The sequence below is a fragment of the Myodes glareolus genome, chromosome 5, assembly GCF_982192425.1.
Source record: "Myodes glareolus chromosome 5, mMyoGla1.1, whole genome shotgun sequence".
Classification (NCBI taxonomy): Eukaryota; Metazoa; Chordata; class Mammalia; order Rodentia; family Cricetidae; genus Myodes; species Myodes glareolus.
Genome location: NC_142030.1, coordinates 61,987,191 through 62,008,229, shown reverse-complemented (window position 1 = coordinate 62,008,229; position 21,039 = coordinate 61,987,191). Strand labels below are relative to the sequence as shown.

At 40.5% G+C, this 21,039-nt stretch overlaps 1 protein-coding gene across 5 annotated transcripts in view; it reads right to left on the bottom strand.

Annotated features, from left to right (window-relative positions):
* Dnm3 (dynamin 3) overlaps positions 1-21,039 on the bottom strand; it is a 471,600-nt gene that overhangs the window by 209,021 nt on the left and 241,540 nt on the right. The gene's annotated exons all lie outside the window — the stretch shown is intronic.

The following is a 21,039-nucleotide window of genomic DNA, read 5'->3' as shown; positions in this document are numbered from 1 at the left end:
GTGCCTGGCTGGTGTATGTGATGTCTGTGATGTGAACGAATGGACTCGAGGTAGTTTTTGAATCCTAAGAAAAGTGGCACTTTCCAAGGATATTAGGACCCTGGACTATGAATCTAGTCTTGGACACATGATGTGTGTCCAAGGCGAGCCAGTTCAGAGTTTTAAGATTAAAAGGTAGAATAGGTGAAAACATATTAAATAAGAGTACATGAAACGAACCTTAATAAACTCAACCTCTTTTCTCTACCATAAAGTGGGACGGAAAATCAATTTATGGAAAGAAAGCTTAAATCTACTTAAGTATATAATCAACTTAATTTTATAATCTGTTCCATCTCACTGACTTTCTCAAAGCACAAGGCCTCCCCTCCTGAATTCAGAAACACAGGCCCATCAATCCTCTACGTGGGCCCTGAATGACCCAATCCTGTTTATCTAAAAAAAAAAAAAAAAAATCTCCAATTGACTGAGTGGTCTTCATGCTTCAAATGCTAAGATTTTTATTGTTCACAGTACATTTTATCTTCTTTGGGCTTGCTCCACCTTAAATGCCAGCCTCATAACAAATTTAAACTACAGAAGAGTCATTAAGTGATGAACTTAAAAGGGAAGAAAACACAACCTTTCAGAATATTTTTCTGAAAATCAAAACAGTTCAACCATTTTCCTCCAACCTACTCCACCCAAATGACGTTTTCATATACAAAGTTTTAAATAGCTATATTAAAATACTACGTTAATTTTTTCCTTATCCCTAGAAGGAATAGTCTAAAAGTAATCAAGAGCACCACCAGCAGCAGCAGTAACAACAACAAAAAGAAAAAAAATAAAAAACAAAACATGTTTTCTTGCTTCCTTCTTCTCAAAACAGTGCCTGCCTGCCTGCCTGCCACAGCCTGGAAGCGGACCTTTGTCTTCGGTTCTAATGTCAGCACAAGCAGACGGTAAGCTGCGTGACCGCACATCAACAGGAAGCAAGATGACTCATCGCTCCGCGGAGATATCTAAGTCGAGAAGACTCTGCGAGCTTTCCCCCTTCTCAGAGGAGCCTGTGTGATGGATTAGGTTTCTCAAACTCCAAAATACATTTACGATATAGGATTTTAACATTTAATCCCCTGGCCATTCCCTTCGGCTTTAAACAGCTTGTTTATCTTCTTCTTGCAAGTACAAAACGCCAATGCCGAAATGGGAACCAGATTTCTCTAGGCAGCGCACTTAGTGTGGCTTCCTCATTTCTCCTAACAGACATTCGAGAAAATTCCTCCTAGAGTGGCTTGTGAGGAGGATGGCATCTGCAGCGGCCTGGGGCCTGGTCTCAGCACACACGCCCCTCCCCCCACTCCCATTGCACTACAAACAGCCTGTGCTGCACCTGGGCCACTCTGCAGTTGCCAAGTCCTACATGAAGAAAAAGAAAAGGAGAGATGGCATCATGTAATCTAAAAACGCGATTTTTAATGACCCTAATTCTTAAGAAAATTCTTTTTTTGTTGGGTAGGAAAATCTCATATTAATTAATAAGTGTTTATTCACAGATACCACCTGGAAACCGCTATGGAGCATACGTAGAAATCACAGCCACCCCTGCCATGTAAAAATATAAAATATAACTGGAAAAAATAGATATAAAAGCCTGAACAGGTTAAAAAAAAAAAGCAGTTTTAAAGGATTCTGAATAGTACAAACAACAAATATATGAAAGAGACGTCAGCTTTGAGTGAGATACCTGGAAATCTTTGCAAGGTTCTTTGGAGCTGGGACAAGGCTGGCTTAAAATATAGGATATAATCGCTATACACCCCTACCATTCTCTCCTGTCCTTTGTAAAGACACTCGGTATTCTCTCTCTCTCTCTCTCTCTCTCTCTCTCTCTCTCTCTCTCTCTCATACACACACGCATACATACATGTACACAAAAACATACACACACACACACACACACCCCACAGAGGGAGAAGAGGGGAGGGAGTGTTGCAGAGGGGAATTACTGTATTACTATAAGGGCCACGGGGGAATAAAGACAATTTAATATCATTTGGGAGCTATTTGTTTTTAAACAATGCATAGGAAGTGTTACATTTATCTGACTACAAAGTTAACACAAAGCATGAAACCTTAGACAGTCTGAGATGTTCTTTTATTGGAAAGTCTGTTTCATGTCTTGAAGAAGAAACAAGTGAGTAGGGTCAGAGGGAAAAGAGACAAACTATAGGAAGCATTGCAGGAAGCTATAAAGATGAGGAGGAAGGAAATAGTGGAAAGGAAAAGAAAGAAACAAAATAGTTACTTAGTCTACTGAATGCCTGCTGATCATGTGACCTAACATAGCTATAGCCTGAATGTCAAATGTCTCTCACAGACTCCTGAATTTGAACACTTGGTCTGCGCTGCGGGTACCATTTTAATGCCTTTGCAGTCTAGGGCCGGCCGAGCTGGCTGGTGAAAGTCACTGTAGGAGGGGCAGATCCTGAGGGCACACTTCTAGCCCTCTACCTAGGGTCTCTGTTTTCTGGCTGGCTGTCACTCAGAATGTGAACTGCCCTATGGCTGCAAGTCATCACACCTTCTCTGTCAAAGTAGAATGGATCCCAACTGAACCAGATCTCCTTTAAGTCGGCTCTGCCGGGTACATGCTTACAGTAATGACATGAAGTACCTAACATACACAGCCTGGGAAATGGACACAATCGCTGCCTTTAGACAAAGCTTTACTCTTCCACAAAAGTGCCTGAGAATCCTCTTGCCCCCAAAGAACCGCCATGACGGCTTTAAAGCACCTACTATGAGAGCTGTTGCAGGGTGTCTTCTAAAGATCCGAGATCGTTGATCCATTCTCAGGCATCCTGACCTCCTCTGGACTTGACAGATGACAAAATGGCAGAGCTGACTTAAACCCATCAGTCTGCCAGTCCATATCTCTCAGTTAAATTCAGGAAAGCAAGAGCTTCGTTTAACCTCAAAGAGGTAGGAGCTGTTCCCCAGACATGAACTTTTAACACCAAACAGCCGAGGGTAGGCAAATGGTAAATCATCGCTGCCCTCGGTGACTGAACTGGCCTCTTTGTTTTCCCTGAGAATGTTCATTCAAAACTTCTACTTCACAATATGGTACAAAGGAAGTATACAGCGTGAAAGTTTACACAGTTAAAGTAGTGTTTAACTAGCCTCCCAGCTCCACTTCTGTAAGCATTTGCAAACACGAGAAAACTCCTCCAAACCCTCACATACTAAATATGAAGAGGGCAGGACAGGAGCTCCGTGAGAGCCCAATTTTAAATGGCAGATTAACATGCTCTGTAAGCAGTGTGCTTTCACACAGAGCAAGTCCACAGGAGATGGTAGAGCAAAGGAACACAACAAATCCTGCCTTCCTCCCAAGGCAGGCAGTAATGAACTAGCTGGACACAGCATTCGCTCAAATGGAGCCCGAGCTAACCAGTATTAGCGCTGTGAGACGGCCTCTACCAGCTGGTAAGGATGCAAGTGCTCCCGTGGAACAGAAATAAGGCTGATTTACAAAGCAGAGGACATGAATTACTGGAAAACCAACTCCCACTAGCTTTCTACTCTTTGCTGAAGGTTTTTAAAAAACAAAACAGATCTAACTTTTCAAAAAGAAGCAACCAGTTGAAATTCTGGGCTGAAACTTTGCAGCCTGGAATTCTGAGAAAGGAAGGTCCACTGTCATCAGAATGTTTCCCCTGACACCAAAAGTACCTTGTATCACTTGTATCCACTTATTTTCTTTTCATAGAAAGCTTGAAAACAAACTCATAACAATTATGAGCTTCTCAATAATAACTCCAAAAGGTTCTCAAAAACGCCAGAGCAGGCAAGGTGAAATCCCAAGCAGTCACAGAATGGACGCGCGCACGCGCGCGCACACACACACACACACACACACACACACACACACACACACACAGAGAGAGAGAGAGAGAGAGAGAGAGAGAGAGAGAGAGAGAGAGAGACATACATAATTCATTCAGTCAATGAAATCCAACATTAGCTCTTTCATCAAAAATTAAAGTGCACAAGGAAAGGAAGGAAATTATATTAGAGGGCAAAGGACCAAAGTAAGTGCTCACCAAACAAAATAATTTAAGTGTACGTGTGCAGTGTTTGGTGGTAACTCCTCTGTAGAAATCCATCTGCTTACATTGCTGCATTTGTAGGCAACAGGTACATGCCTGAGATCCCAGGCCTCGGGGAGCAAAGAATCAGAGTTTGAACAGTCCACCTTGCCTCAAAAATTAAAACACTGTTACACTTACAAAATTGGAAGCAAAATTACAGTGCTTCTTATCGAAGTTTCTGTTGAAAACCTTCAGCTCCTGCGGTAAAGCTCTCAACACCACAACCAAAGGCATGAGGATGAGATGTGCACACCCTGAAATTAGGATCTAAGACTGCCGTACATGCTTTACCCTTAAAAAATTACAATTTCAAAACATGTAAAACATCGTTTTAGGAAGGCAGAGGCAGGTCGATCTCTACGTTCAAGGTCAGCCTGGTCTACAGAGATAGTTTTAGGGCAGCTAAGACTACACAGAGAAACTCTGTCTCAGAAAAAATAAGTTACTGAACAAGAAAAGTCTTTACTTTGATATTATTTTCATGCAGAGATGTTGCTATGGCCAGAGCTACACACATACACAATACATATAACAACACAAATATGCATACATACACTAACAGCTATACAAATACATACATATCTTATAAAGATATATGATTAATACCCACTTATAATGTGTAACTAGATTATAGTGCATTATATATGCACTGTATATGCATAGTGTATATAATACATACATACATATAAGTGCATACATACACACATATCTTGAGGGCATATGAACTCAGGAGGAAGGTTGTTCCTTTTTCAAAAAAGAATTCTCCAAAACATCATCTTAGGGACACAATTTTCATGCAGCATTTTTAACCTAAACATATATGCATGTATGCATATGTACATATACATACACATACATATCTTAAAGGCATATAAACTCAACAGGAAGGCTGTTACGTTTTTTTAAAGGATTCTCCAAAATAGCTTATGAAGCCAATTTCAATACAGCATTTTTAAGATAACTGTTATCTTTTTTTTTTTTCAGAATAAAGCACTTCCTTGTATCTTGGACTGTTTTATACACTGATTATATATTCACCCTTTGAGACTATAAACTCTGGGAGGGGGACTTTTCTTTTGGAACCATAGTTGCTGCTGCTGCCCTAGACCTTCAGAGTGGCCTCAGGGTCAGTGACAAGATGCACTGGGTGCCTGGGACACAGAAGTAGGTGCCCTCCACCAGAAGGCCCTCTGAACAAAGCCTGGTTCTGGGCTGGGCCCTGATCTGAGTTCTGCTCACACATTAATTCAATTTCTCCTCAAAGAAACAACAACAGTAAAAGCATGCACATCTCAGGAAGCCAGAGCTCAGAGCAGTTCAACAGTGTGCCAAGGCGGCAGGATCAACGGCATAGCTGGGATTCGAGCCCACACAGGGCCACTCGGCACCCTCCCTCCCTCGGCACCCTCCCTCGGCACTACTTCCTGCACCCTCCACTCTTATCTGCAGCCACAGAGAAGCCTGCCTTTCAAGGATATTGGATTAAATTTCACCGTGTGTGGGAAACACTGGAAAGAGCCTTGCATAAAATAAATTCACAAAGCAAAGCATTAGAGAGACAAAATAAATCTCTAAATATGAAAGTGGAGCACTTTCTTTCTGTCTGCTTCCAGGCTGATGTCCTGAGCACCAACGAAGTAATATGATATAACTTCATATGACATTCTGAAGCCATTTTTGGTGGCTTAATATTCAAATAATTTGCTGGTTTCTATGGATACACGCCTAAATCCCAATTAGAACACAGAAATTATCTGTCCATATGTTGCAGCTTGTATACCTAGTAATTTTTTGTTTTTGTTTGTTTTTTGTTTTTTGAGACAGGGTTTCTCTGTAGCTTGGAGCCTGTACTGGATCTAGCTCTTGTAGACCAGGCTGGCCTCGAACTCACAGAAATCCACCTACCTCTGCCTCCCAAGTGCTGGGATTAAAGGCATGCACCACCACTGCCCGGGTATACCTAGTAATTTTTAAGGGGTATGCTATGCAAATTACTATGATGCATATTTAAAAAGATTCAAATATGGACAAATGAGTGCATGAAAATTTAAATGAATTCTCTGGAAATTGGACAGAATTAAGAAGTCAGGTTAAGCAACTATAGTTAGTATACAACTAACTGCATGTATGTGGGCCCAAATCCTTTTAGAAGTGCATACAATTTGTGCTTCCCATTTTGCATATGTTAGAAGGTCTTAAATCCTAAAGACAACACACCATGTATTACACAAATGGTAAACACACTTGTAGAACTTTCCATTACTTAAGGATGGGGCCCTGCTAAAGTGAATCACAACACTTCCAGGGATCCTGGGTGAAGCAGGATTCACACACTCTTTTCCTGTAGCCAGTATGTCTCTCAGGCATTCCCGTTAACAGACAACTTTATCCCTGGCGAGAAAGGGTTCTTCTGAATGTTTATGAGATATGCATATGGTTTTCCCCCACTTGGTACTGGAGAGATGGTTCGATGGGTAAGAGCACTTGCTATGAAAGTCTAGGGACCCGAGTTGTTCAAATCTCCAATATCCCTGCAAAATGCTAGGTATGGCTGCCTTGTCTGGAACCCCAGCACTGGGAGGCAGAGATAGGAAGAGGATCCTGAGAGTTCACTGGCCAGTCAGCCTCACAGAAACGAGGAACCTTCAGTTCAGTGAGAGATCCTGTCTCAAGGCAGTGATGTAGAGAGACACCCACAGTTCTCCCTTGGCTTCTGCATGCAAAGGCTGGGGTGTGCATACCCTTACATTCAGGTGCACAACACACACACACACACACACACACACACACATTAAAAGAATCTCTCGTCTTTAGGTTATTATGTATGAGTAGCCCTAAGCAAACAAAATACTGGTATCAAAAATATCAGGGTTCAATATTCTCAAAATATACATGACCACACTTCTCTTGTCCAAGTAAACCAGTGCTCATGTGGAAGCCTGGGTTTAGCATGAGAATTCAAGGAGACCCCATAGCACACAGCTTTCATGCGCTACTCCCTAGTTCTGGAGATGTGGAGCAGGCAGGAGATTGAATTCCTAGTATCCTTTCATCTGAAATCTGTCTGAGAAAGCCAGCAACAGGTTTTCAAGACAGAGCTTCAAATTTATTGGCGTTCTGAATCACGTATTTCTCTTCATGTGACTGGTTTCCATCCAGCCCGTCTTTGCAGGTTTGTCTGCCGGATGTATTGTGTTACTGGGCGGTAGAAATGGCTGCTCTGCACGCCAGTGGTTAGCAGAGCTTAAAGATGTAACAGTATCTCTCTCAATTGATTGGAGGAAAGAATGTTCATAAAATATATACTACTCTTGGTTAGGGGTTGATTTCTAAGTAAACAGACCCGGCAACGGAAATTCTAGAAACGGGCTAAACAAAACATGCATTCATGGCTGCATTGCTTTACAATCCGCTCACAGTCCTCGCCTTTTGTAAGCTTTCCAGAGACCGTAGATTTAGCTGCATTAGGTTTATGATGTATAGCTGTTCTGATTTCTCTTAGTTCTCAGTCACTCCTGGAAATGCTTAACTCTCCTGAATATGCTGGACTTTCTTAGAGACTGGCGAGCATCTTGGCCTGCTTGGGGTGGTTGGGGACAGTGATGGGTAGACAGTCATTTGTTTGGGAGTCACACAAAGGAAGAAGAATAAAGAGCTTTGCCACAGCAAATGTCCTTTGGGCCTTAACAAAATAGGAAATGCTATAGACTAGAGCTTGTAGAGCCTCTGACTCCCTCCCCCCAAAGTGCTAATTTGCACAACATAAAGCAGTCTAAGTGGGGCTATCTTCCCTAATTTCCAATGGACTGAGGTCAAGAAGATTTTTATCTTAACTACAAACTGAAAAGGAAACACCATAACTTGTTTCGATCATGCTTTAAACGCAAGATTGTGTGGTCGATGGTTACACAGGATGGTTCTGGCAACAAGAAGATTAGAAGGCCAAAAATAAGCAAGGAAATATGGTTGCTCTCATGTTCACATGTATTCCAAAATGAACATGGCCGTGTGGTTCATAGCTACAGTACAAACTCATACTAAAATTGTACTATGCTTTTTCTCACACCATTATCTCAATTCTTGCATTTAATCATGGGAAAGATTTGATTAGAAACCATGTTAATAATCCACAGATCTTGCTTGCTTATGAACACCTAGCATGGTGCTGGAGGAGCCAAACATAAAAATTAAGTTTCTACCCTCACCCAGCTTATATTCTGTCTTGGGGGAGAGCAGTATGTAAAATAGGAAATAGTTCACTAAATATCTAGGACAGAGCGATAGACGGCTGACATTTTAATGGCATGGGATATAAAAGTTCTAAAAATCTGGTGAGAGATACTTTTTCTATGAAGTGGAAAAAATCTGAGTTCTACTCTAGTATTTGCTGTGATCACAAAATAATCTACTTATCTGAGTTTTGATTGAATCATCATAGAACAGTAACATACACACTTTAAGGTTGTAATAAGGAACTAATATGTGTTATGTGAAAGCATTTTGTAACCTGTATAGAAGCTATAAGGTGGTCACTGAAAAGACAGTGGGAGGAATCACACTATCAATGTGGAGAGACAGAGTGAGCAGGTGTGAGGGAGATGATGAACTTCTGTTTCCATGGCGAGAGCTAAGTGTCATTGAGTTGGAGCTGCAGGGCAATGGTAGAGCATTTACCTCTCATGCTTGAGGTTGTAGGTTCAAGCCCCTGTGGTAACTTGTACACAGATTCTCTAATGCAACAATTTAAGATATATCAATACATAGTTAAGGCATACATATCTATATAACACACACACACACAACTGTAAGCACAAGTAACTCTGTTCTGTTGCAAATGTAGGGACACAAGGACATAACTCTCAGTCCTACTTCCAATACAGGAACTTCAAAAGTTATTAAAATCAGAATGACAACCAATTAAAGTAGTTTCTACAACATTTTTAAATGGCATAGATTTCACAGTCCTTCAAAGTGACCTACTGAGGGAGCCAATCACTCTGATGCATGGCTTTTGAAATAAGCAAGTTGAAGGACTGACACTAAGATGTCCTGCAGAAGGCCAACAGAAATGTCTTGCTTTGCCACCTCAGGCCCCATCTATCTCAGGTATTCAACCGGTAATTTTACATGCACAGAGAAATCCTTGAGTCAATTCCAAAGCAAGGCGAAAGACTTCCTACGACAGCATGACAACCTTCTCTGATGGACGGAGATCACTGACATTAACACTGCGAACACACCAAGTCTCTCCCCTTTCTATGCCTAGTCCATCATGCTGGGCAAGCACACAGCAGGTGAGAGCAAACGCTCACCTCAGCCATCTACAGCAAAAGCAACGCGAAAACAACTGGCCGGCTGGAAGCTCAGGGAGATGGGGGATGTGTCTGCAAGGGTTTCTGGAGACAATCATTCATGAGGCTTTCAAAAGGCTCAAGTACAGCCCAAATGTCAGCCCTGCATGGGACTATTGGAAAAGCTTTAATTTGTGTAGGTAGAACCATTGTGAGGGTCTAGTTGTGGGAACCAAGAGGAGGTCATGGAGCAGTCTGGTCAGAAGCACTTTTATTTGCCCTCACAGAGAATGCCCAAGTCGTGCTCCTCTGACAGAAATGGAAGTGAGCAGAAGACCTTTGCTATGTGTAGCAGAAACAGGTTTAAACCAGAACGATGGGTTCCCAGCAGACCCCTGTTCACCAGCTCTTGCCTACTGTAGGACTTAGTATGACGGACACATTGGGAAGGATAGAGCAGCCTCCTGTAATCAGACCATGCTTAGTCACACTCCCATCATTTCCGGTAAATATAGGGCAGTGATGAGGGAGAACGCAGCTGAGGGACCTGGGCTCCCCTAAATGCTTTCTTATAGGCCCTAAAGAAAGACGGAGGCGAGAGGACACTGTTAGGAAGTAATTCCACTTGTTTGAGCCGATTACTTCATCCTATAGATGCATGCCTGGTGTAAATATCTTTCCTCTATGATAAGCTTCTAGATAGTACACTCATACTTCATCTTCACAAAACAACCTGGGCTTGTAACCGCTTTTGAACCCCTAGTGGTATGTTCAAAATCTCAAAACCATGTTATGAAAAAAAATTGAATGCATTTATGGCAGGCAGTTGTCACTTAAAGCATTTTGAAACAGTCAGCCCAAGACAGCTTTCTACTTCTAAACTGTATGCCAGAGGGCAGGTACGAATGAGTTGTTTCGGCTCTAATTCTTACAACAATAATACATTTCAACGACCAGTTGGTGAAATTAAAATTTAGAAAATGTCCCACATTCTGATCTCCGCAAAGCCAACGGACACAGCTCTTATTTGATGCGAAACCAATCAGAGTCCTATGGAAAGAAAGTTAGAGGAGCTCCTATTCACAACAGCCAACAACATACATAACTGGAAACAGCTGGCCACTGCGAAGGAGCCCTAGATGCCAGTGTGCTGATAGCTAGCAACCTGGCCCGGCTTTGCTTGGCCAATTTCAGCAGCTTTATTAAACCAGAGATAAAAGTCGTCGTCAGAATACCATGTAAACAAAACAAAAGTCTTAGGACAGAATCAGGAGGAATCAGCAGGATAAACCGATGCTGTCTGTCCATGACGGCGGGGCTCTGCCAGGGGGAACTGTTTTTAGAACAGAGCTGTGGGTGCTCGAAATCTAAAGTTTAATGTTTCCTTAGGTAAAGCTATAGAACGGCATGCACAGAGCCAGCCAAAATAGCTGAGGGAGACTAGGAAGGCCACATGTGCAACTAATTACTCATGGAGGGCCATGACAAAGAGCGTTTCTCCAGACTTTTCATGGGGGCTTCACTTTCAGGAAGTCGCTGTAATTACTGCTCAAGTCTAGAGCAGCTTGCAAGCTGCTGACAGATCCAGTGGAGGAGGAGGAAAAGAAGCGGGGGGGGGACCCCCAACTTATCTGACCTTACTGAGGAATGAAACACAAGAAAACGCTATCGCAGAAAAGTTACAAAAAAAAAAAAAGCCTCCAAATTTGCCTGCCTCAGAGTGTTCAACTTTCTGTTTACTGTTTTATCTCCGCACTATCTTTCTTCAAATGACTTCTCCAGCCTGCATCAGACAGCAAATTTGTACTTCTACTCTGAACTCACTTTCGGTTGGCCACAGCAGAACTGTACATCTTGACTCTTTTTTTTTTTCTTTTTCTTTTTTTTTTTTTTTTTTTACAGCTTTTCCATACCGGGGCCCACTTCCTGCCCAGTTGAGGAAAAAAATCTGGCCTGAAGATGAAATGACTGCTTAACATTACACGAAAACATCTGGTACCATTTTATGCACAGCCCCATGTCTGAGAGCAGGCGATTCTAGCGGTCTCTCCAGCGGCACAGCGCATACCCAAACCTCCCCAGGGTGACATCATCCCATATATGGACTCTCCAGCCCAGCCCTCCCCCTTTTCCTGGTCCTAAATTCATTGCCAGTTCCCTAGTCTGCTGCAAATGTGCCACGTCAAGACTGGAAATCACAGCCCTTGAGTGTGTCTCAGTCAATGCAGCAGACAGAATTCAGGGGGGAAGCCGAATAAGCCCTGGTGCAGGAAGACAGGCTCTCCCCAGCCCCGGGACAGGATTTTTCGTTCAGCGATGGAAGCTTCTGGAGATCCTGCTCCGTCGCCCCAGTGTTCAGACTACCTGTTCAGGACAATGCCGTTGTACAGTAGTCTGCACATTGGTTAGACTGGGCAAGGGCCAGCAACGCCATGGACGGCTGGGGACAAAATGTGCAGATTCCAAGGAGAGGACGGCTGGGTGCTCCTTTGTCGAATCTCATATCCAGTGTTTCTCTTCACAGGTTTTGCAAACTAGGGACCAAGAAGCCCTCAGGGACTCTGCCAGGGGAAAGGACTGCTGGAGGGAAGACCAGCGGGTAAGGCCTCGGGGACCGCTCACCTGGTCTGTGATTTGGGGGACTAGGCAGGGATCCCATCATCTCTGTGAACATGCAGGAGAGAGTGGGCTGCATGTGTGATGGAGACCCATGAATTTAAATTTCAAAAGAGCAACATTGTATGGTAAATAGTAACTTTTTGTATTTTTTTAAAGTCTAAATATTGATTGTTCATTCAAGTGCTTTCTTAAATTTAAAGGTCTTCCACTTCAAAATGAAAGAGGAAAAAAATGCCCCACTCCAGACAACTAACAATAACTGAAGGCGACTTAGTTTTGAATGGTTGGAACCTGATAATTCAGAAACTTAAATTTGGGTACGAGTGAGCGCTATGCCAGCAACCTCTAACATGCCAGGAATGAATGCATTTTGCCCTAAAGCGGGGGAGTGGGGGGACCCCTGTAATTTTCAAAACCTTGTATGAACAGGGAGCTTTCCTAAGTATTTATTTATATAATAGAAACACCAAAAATAATAGTGCCAAACAACAAAAGAAGAGGCGGCAGAGTTTTTGCCACCAGACAATACAGAGGGACCTAGCCAGAGATGAGGGCCAACCCACAACTCCCTGAGTCAGCAACTCCGGAGGCCAGGGGAATAGCGCTCTATCTTTAGACCTTAACTAGCGCACTGAAATTGTTCTTTAAGACTGGTTGATACTTGCTGGTCAGCCGAGCCCTCTGGCCCCTATTTTACAAGGCTCTCACTTGACCTGGCCTTTGAAATGATAAGACACTTTGTTGAGAAAGACACTGATAAAACAGGAATTTGTAAACGGAGGCAAAAGTTTTCTTTGGTCAGTTTCCAGCTGTCCTGGAGGTGGAGGGGTTGGGATGGCGGGGGCGTGAGGGGAGGGGGTAGGAGGCAAGAAAACTGCCTCCAGATGAATGAAAGAGAAAATAGTAAAGGAGCCTGGGTTGCTAAGTGAGCTGGGGGATTTGTGTTGAACGTCAGAGGTGCTTCCCTGAAAGAAACTTCTGGAAAAAAAATGTTGCAGCCTTAACCATAAACTCTCACTGTTCATTTACTCCTACCTTTAAAAAAATGTCAGCCCACAGTCTAAGGAAAGAAAGCATCTCCGGCTCTCTGTGCTTCTGGTGAAAAAGTGAATATCGTCTCTTTTGTCCTTTAGGTCTGAATCCTTGTCTAAGTTTCATATTCTACAATAATCCAAAGATGAACACACGTTCTCTTTTTGATTGTTGTACCTCTGAGGTTCCTTTAAAATTACCCTTCAGATCACCCCCAAACCAGTGTATTTGACATAAAGGTTTCTGATGTATCATGATAATTAACTAAGATGTATGACAGAGGAAATTGAGCTGTTTTTCACTTAAGTAAAACGGAAAAGGACTCATTTCATTTTTTTCTACTGAGAGTTGAAGAATTCTGTCTTAATTATTTTCAATAGAAGAGTTGAAATTTTAAAATGCTCTCACATTTTTTTTACATAGGAAACTGAAAACACTATTAGTTGATTTGTGAAAGTTTAATTGTTTCAGAAAAGGTGTTTTCCTTGCTAAAGAGGGCAGGCAACAAGCATTTGGGCCATAGTTAAGATTTCTCTGATTTTAAGAGTATATTTTACTCTATAAATGATGAATTGCCCGACTCGCTTTCATTTAATGTATATTTAATTTAAAATTTTCTCTTCACATTAAGTGTTTTTATTTTTTTCTTCAAAGAAACTAACCTTTCTCTACAGGTCCCTTCCCTACTTTCTCCTGGGGGACACTTTTCAGTCTGAACATAGAAAGGGGTCATGGATGACTCTGTAGTAAGTTCAACAGTAAAGATAAGAATTTCTTTGCAAACCCAGGAGTTCTTGCCTGTACTTGGTGGCATCCTAACAAGCCATTTTCAAGGAAAATTTTAAGTAAATGAGGGTAATAGTGCTTAATTTTAAATTATATGAGTTAAATTAAAAATCAAAAGGAAAATTCTATTAGATAACACTCTGCTGAATCAAGGCAGGGTGCTAAGTCTGCATCCTGGTGCCTACAACAGCACTTACACATCATCATAAAACTGCCATGTGTTTCCAAAGCAATTAGAATAATGTATAATTTTATTCTGATATTACTTCCAAAGGACATACATAAATATTTTAGGGACCGTGGGATCTAGTGCAGAAGAAAGTAGCCAACAGTGAACATCTTCCACTGGACGTTATGGTGAGTCTAAATATGAAGAACAAAGCATTGTACGTGTTCAGAGAGTGAATGACTGACAAGCTAGGCTGGGTACTCAGTCAAGGCATTTTTTTCAACCATCGAAGAGAAAGGGAATTCTGAGCCTCATCACCATCACTTCACCTCCTACTTAAACTCTCAAAACATATTTTTTTTAAAAGCAATAGATCTCAAAATCAAAGAAAGTTTGTTTGTCCTGAGACAAAGTCTCCCACTGCTGACTCTTCTATAGTTAGTTAATAGGATTACGCTCCTTCCTGCTTGCCAGTGAGCCTTTGGCTTGGAGAATATGTTTATGTTTTTAAATGACCAAAATATACTATCTCCCCCACCTTTTGCCTGTGGACCACCCAAGTAATTTACTCTATGGGCTAAAGAAAGCTTAGGCATAAAAGGTACTTAGGCATGAAAGACTTCTTGGTTTTGTTTTTCTCTTGGTTGGAGTCTTACGCTGATATGAGAAATAAAAAGAAACTACGGTTTGTTTAAAAAGTTTTAAAAAATCACCCGTCCACAAATGTCCACGGTCGCTAAAAGGAAGTTGGGGCTCCCAGTGACTCTCTAAGGGAACCACTCTTTAAAATCAACTTTTCTTTTATCTCCGGATAATAGCCCACCCATTCCCATGATGTCCAAATAACAGCTATTAGACCAACACATAGAGATCCCAGCTTAAAAATAAGTGGGAGGCCAGGCTCTAACCTGAGGCAGGACACCCTGCCTCATATCCCAGATCTCTGCTTACTTCAGTGTCCTGAAGATTACATGGATGTAAATATTTACCCTCTTTTCAAAGGGTTTTTTATTGAGGGTTTTTTTTTTTATATCGGTTGTACTGAATAGAGATAATGAAATAAATCAAGGAAAATAGTTAAATCTTTACTTTGGCTCTTCCGACTTCTCGTGCTCGTCAGTGCCCTGCAGTCGCTGTGGTTTAAGTAGACTGCTCAAGATTCCAAAGAAAATTCTTTTCTTACATTTGTGTCTGAAGACCCGACATCATCAACAGCTTAAGCACCACGTGCTATGACAGTTACATAAGAGTGTTTCCATACTTTAGGCTAAGACTTTAAGTGATAATCAAGTAAGTACGGCTTGGGATGCTGGGTGGGGGGAGGCGAGTCTTGTAGATTCTTCTGGCTTTAATTTTTTTTAACAAGCTTGGAGAAGGTTCAACAGAGCTATAAATTATGCTGGTGCCCCATGTTTACTACAACCATGTTTTTTTTAATCTATCAAAAAAATAAATTGTCCCCAACTCTCATGAATAAAATAATCATTCCCTCCCCATTTTGATTTATTTTTCTCTGCAGAAAAACTGTTATTTCAGGCTCAAACATTTTGGATAACATAGTATAAGTGAAATCGCTTCCTATTAAAGGATACCATATGCACTCACTTTTCTTCTTACTTTTTCAGGTTGCATGCATCATTCCTTTAATTGAGCAGAGTAAACTGGATCAAATTATTTATGGGAGAGGGGAAAGTGATGCAGAATTATAATAATTTTAATTGCTACAGTATATTCTTTGAAAGTGAATCACTCTGTAATGATTTTCTGTTGCTCTGAATGAAACAACAGACCAAATAGCATTTCAAGGTATTCCCTTTTTACATACTGGACTTGGTAATTACTTTAATAGCAACCAAGCACTTCTACTCTGAAGTGTTGGACAGAAGCACACATTTATTTTCTTGAAATTAAATAAGTCCAGATACAATTGCACTCATCAACTCTCTGTTAAAAAGATATCATCTCTAAGTACTGAAAAACAAACTCAGACTTGTGGTAAACTGTTCTTTTCCCATTCTCTCTCTCTCTCTTTTTTAAATTTTGTATGTTTATTTATTTATTTATTTGACATTCTCTAAAAAGTATTTTATCGTCCATAACACTTCTATTTGCTATTTCTGTCTTAGAATTTCCAGTTGAAGGTAAATAATAAAGTATTTGTTTCCTTTAAAGTTAAGATTTGATGTACACTCCTTGGATAATAATGTTTTGTTTAACTTTATTTTTAATGAAATTTCACTTTTAGACTTTTGACTCTTTGGCTATCTTGTGTTTAAGATGACAGAGAAGTTGTTAAATATCTCTCCATATGCAAACTGACAAAGTATTTTAAAGCAGCCAGCACTCTGACCCAGTGGAATTGCAGCTTACATTTTATTTTAACACCACTGATTCACATTTTCATTCTGGATACGAGGCGAACTTTCCTTTTTTTTTTTTTAACAATGTCACAAACACATTCTATATACTGTGAGTTACAACATTCTAGATTACGTCTTTGATTCATGGCATGGCTCTGCTAGTTAATCAAGAGGAAGGCAAGCTCATAACTGTCTTCTGCTTGATTTTCATATGGCTACCTCGAAAGGAAAATAAAATTTTAAAATAAATTCCTATTGCTTGGAGATATATATTTATCTCCAAAGCCTGTTGGCTGGGTTGCCAGACACGTTAGGCTCATTCATTATTTTGATGTGGCTGCCGTTGCCATGTAGATGACAATGTTCTTTTTCCTGGGCAAGCTTACGGTACCTATGTGCTAGGAGAAACGTGTGTAGGCACAGTCTTATGTAACTGCACTCCTAAGACAGGCAGAGTTTGTGAAGAGGACGAACATCTGGTTCAGTTACTCTGAGCTCTGACTGCATGAGGGCCAGTAACAATAGGAATTGGATTTTTAAAAAAAAAAAATTAAAAAACAAACAAAACTTCTGTTAACTTTTTCCCTTAAAATCATGTGAGTTTTCTATCTTTGACAATCATTCCTGTTAGTGCATTTGGATCAATTGTATGAGTATACTTTCTGAATAAAATCAAATGTCTAACTGCTTTTTAGTTCCATAATGTTTTAATGTTTAATTCTATTGTGTGTTTTTCTCCTTTCCCCTTACCCCCCAAATTCACCCAAATCTGGAAAACAGGCTGATTGTCTCTGTCCATGAGCAAAGGAAACCTGAAGGACCCAAGGGCCTGGCTGGACAGAGTTGTCATGTGTCTGCCTGTCTACACTTGCTGTGCAGAACATCCGCTCACCTGTACAGCAGGCACAGACAGGCAGTCACATGACAACCCAGCCTGAATGACAACCAGCCATTGAAAGAGAGCAGCCCTCACACCATAGCATCTACACCAAGAGCTACAACCACAGTGAGGGATCTGGGGGCCGGGGTTTTAAACTGTTGGCTTATTAAAATCTCGTATGTAACCTTTTAATTTTGATTCGCATATTAAAACCCACCCAAAGTAAAGTGAGTGGTGCCTATGAAACATAATAAAACCCATTTCTGAAAATGCTCCTGTGTTTTACATAGTCCTCTTTTCCCGCTGCCACACCCTCGGCATTTGCTGCACACTTCTTCTCTGCCTCCCCAGATTGATATACAAATCAATTCAACAAAACCATTTAACTTCACCTTGATGTTTGTTGGAGGATAAATTATTCTAACAGTTCTCATCTAAAAATAATTGCTTTATATGTTGTTAAATGAGGCGGGGGGTGAGAGATAAAGTCGGGAGACAGGGAGAGAGAGAGAGAGAGAGAGAGAGAGAGAGAGAGAGAGAGAGAGAGAGAAAGAGAGAGAGAGAATATAAAAAAGAGTAACAATATATTCTGGATGGAGGATCAAATATTTCAAGTTAAGAAACTGCCAGTTTGGACTGTTTAAAAACATATCTTAAAATATTTCCAAGAGATTTTTCACATATTCAACTGTTTCTCTTCTTTTGACAAGAATATTAAACCATCAACATTTCCAGGTACAATGATATACACAGTAGTAATCATGTTATTGTTTAACTTAGAAAGAGCGTGCACTGCAGTCACAGGGATGAACTATAAGGCTGATATTCGCTTGGGATCTACACTTCTATTCATGTAAAAACTTTCACACACGAGATTTTTTTCAGGGAAGTCGATATTTTCAAAGGGGCAAAGGGAGTTGTTGATAGGCCTGCATGATGTATCCTAACTTCTGAGGAAATATCAAATCCTATGTACTAATGGGAACTGGAGAAGTGACCAGAGTTGATCTGTATATGAACATTTCATACACCTAAGGGTAAAATGCAGGGAGATGGGTAAATTTAGAAAATTGTTCTACTTTGATCAGATTAACTAAAGGTATCTTACTTTTCAATATTTAAAATTTAACTTTTTCTTATATTTTAATCAGGCTTTAAAATTGTAACCTGAGGCTACCCCAAACCATTTTGTAATGGTTAAAATAATTAAACATCTCAAGCAAATGTTTTTCACCTGGGGAAGTCCATTTTTAAAATGAAAGATTTAACCTTAAGAGGTCTACAGTTTCCAAATTTTCTGAATTTTATGGAATTAATACTAAATCTGACAGCATACTTTCTTTAAGAGAGAAAAACAAACATGAGTCATAGGCAAAACTATGACAGGAAAGTATGAACAAAGTTAAATGTCTCATATGTAAACAATCTAGACTCACAGAAAACATCTATTTCTCCTCTGTAAGACTCATGAAGAACTTCCAGGGTTTTTACCTTAGAGGAAACTCTAATGACCACCCAATAGAATGTTGAATGATAATTTACCAAATGTGAAGAATAAACAGGAAGTATAAACTGTCCACAGGGTTATTTGCATAGTCCTGCCCAACTTTAAAGGCTTTAGACAAACTGCAGAAGGCACTAAAAGAGTTCTCCTGAGCAATCTTTCTTTTGTGCCCTCCCAGGACAGAAACGCACCCTACCCAGGGTGGCACGGGGTCCCAGTCAGAACACGAAGGAAGTAGGGGTCAACAGAGATCTTCCAAAGTGAGGCACTGCAGGATGTTTCAAATCATTTTTCCATAAATACAAAGTTACACTAAAAACCATTTCTGACCTGCTTTCAAAAGCCTTGACTGTTTTATATACATTCTAAATTTATAAAATAAGGCACACTTGAGGTTTTTTTTCTCCTGGGAAAAGGGTAATATAAAGAATGTGGACTTTCCAGAATTTGCTTTTGCAAACAGCAAACAGTAGGAGTGGGTTTGTAGTTAAAAGGTATTTTTAATAAATTTGAAATAGCACTGGCCATTACAGTTTATTAATAACACTTATTTTATTTCCTAAATCATAAATCACTGGATAATGCCAGAATTTGGGAATAATCAAGCTCATATTGTAAGTTATAATGTAAGTTACTTTCTATACATGGGAAAAATACATCTATGAAGTCGAAGACATTTAAGCTATATAAGTTAGTGTTTGGTATTTATTTGAATGTTCAAAATAAAAAATACCCACATTCATGCTAAGTAAGCGATTTTGACAAGGGGTGTGCAGAGTGTTCAGTGGGCAGAGGCTGACATCCTCCATTACAGGGGACCCCTCCAGCTGGTGCTCTGCACAGTCTGGAAAACGGAAGTGAGAAGGCAAAGAGCTGCAGACCCCTGTGTCTTTGGTGCCCCGACTTTGTACAACCAGGCCCACAGCTGTCACTTTCCTCCCTATCTTCCGTTGTATTTGTCTTCCATTAGAGCTACACAATAAAAGCAACGTGGAGTAAATATCCCTATAAGGAAATTGTATAATCTCCTTATCTAGCTATCCAAACATTTCTGCCCACAAAAATGAAGCCTGCAATTTCTTAAGAGTCCAAAGAATGTCCTGTCCCAATGCAGATTTAGATTCCCTTCAGCCGTGCACGGGTAGTGCATTTCTGCTGCAAATGCTGTGTCCCCCAACTCTACTTTCCCTTACCATTTCAGTCTTTATGCCGGGACACAGACGTAGAGTGACACTGGCAACCAGTCTCACTGTATGAAGGAGCAGTTGATTCTTTTTGATTAGTTTAACTCTGGAAAGACTTACACATTCAGATGCACATAGATTTACCACTTTCTTGTTGATATTAAGAAAAATGATTTTTTTTCCTTGAATCAAATTATCCCTTTCTCTCAAAATGTACCCTAGAAATATTTTTAAAGAAAGTTTGCCATTAGAATATCAGTATAAAGTTATCAGAACTGACATTTTTTTGAAATGAGTTTTTGTTTCATTCTCTTATCTTCATGAAATTCCCCCAAGAATTTATATGTGAAAATGAGTAATGAGAAATTCAGTTTTTACTCAAATGATCTCAAGTTCAGGAAGCCATGCTTATAGTCAGGAGACCGAAACCCAATAACCAATTATGAAAGTTAACAAAAAATCTATAATTTAATACTTCCCTTTGGTCCTTAATAATACTGTCACATGGTGAAATTCCACTGTAGCTGGTCACTCACTCACTGTCTCAGACCTTCATTAATCAGTATTCTATCTGTTCTTCTCATTGCTGCAAGCATCAACAGCTTCAATCACACAGCAGCCCCTGGGTGCACAATGCTTACTGTCTTCATGTGTCAAGTTGCCCTGTCGTCTTCTAAAACATGTCTCAGATCATGCCTACCAATTTCCATCATCTCAGGCCAGTCTAGGATACCATGGCCCCTCTCATGTAATCATGGTAACAACTTTCTAACCCCCAAGTCCAGCTTTTTCTTTTCTTTTTTTTTCTTTCAATTCTTCACAAGATAACCAAAGTGTGCTATCTCTCTCTCTCTCTCTCTCTCTCTCTCTCTCTCTCTCTCTCTCTCTCTCTCTCTCTTTCTTTCTCTCTCTCTCTCTCTCATTATATATAACATACATAGTAAACTGTCTGATCATGTGACCTCCAGTTCACACATTCCAAAGGCTCCTCTTACTGTGGCAGTTGAAGTTACTCTTACTTTCATATCGGTCACTCTGGTTCAGCTATGCCCAGGACACTAACATGGCCTTCTCT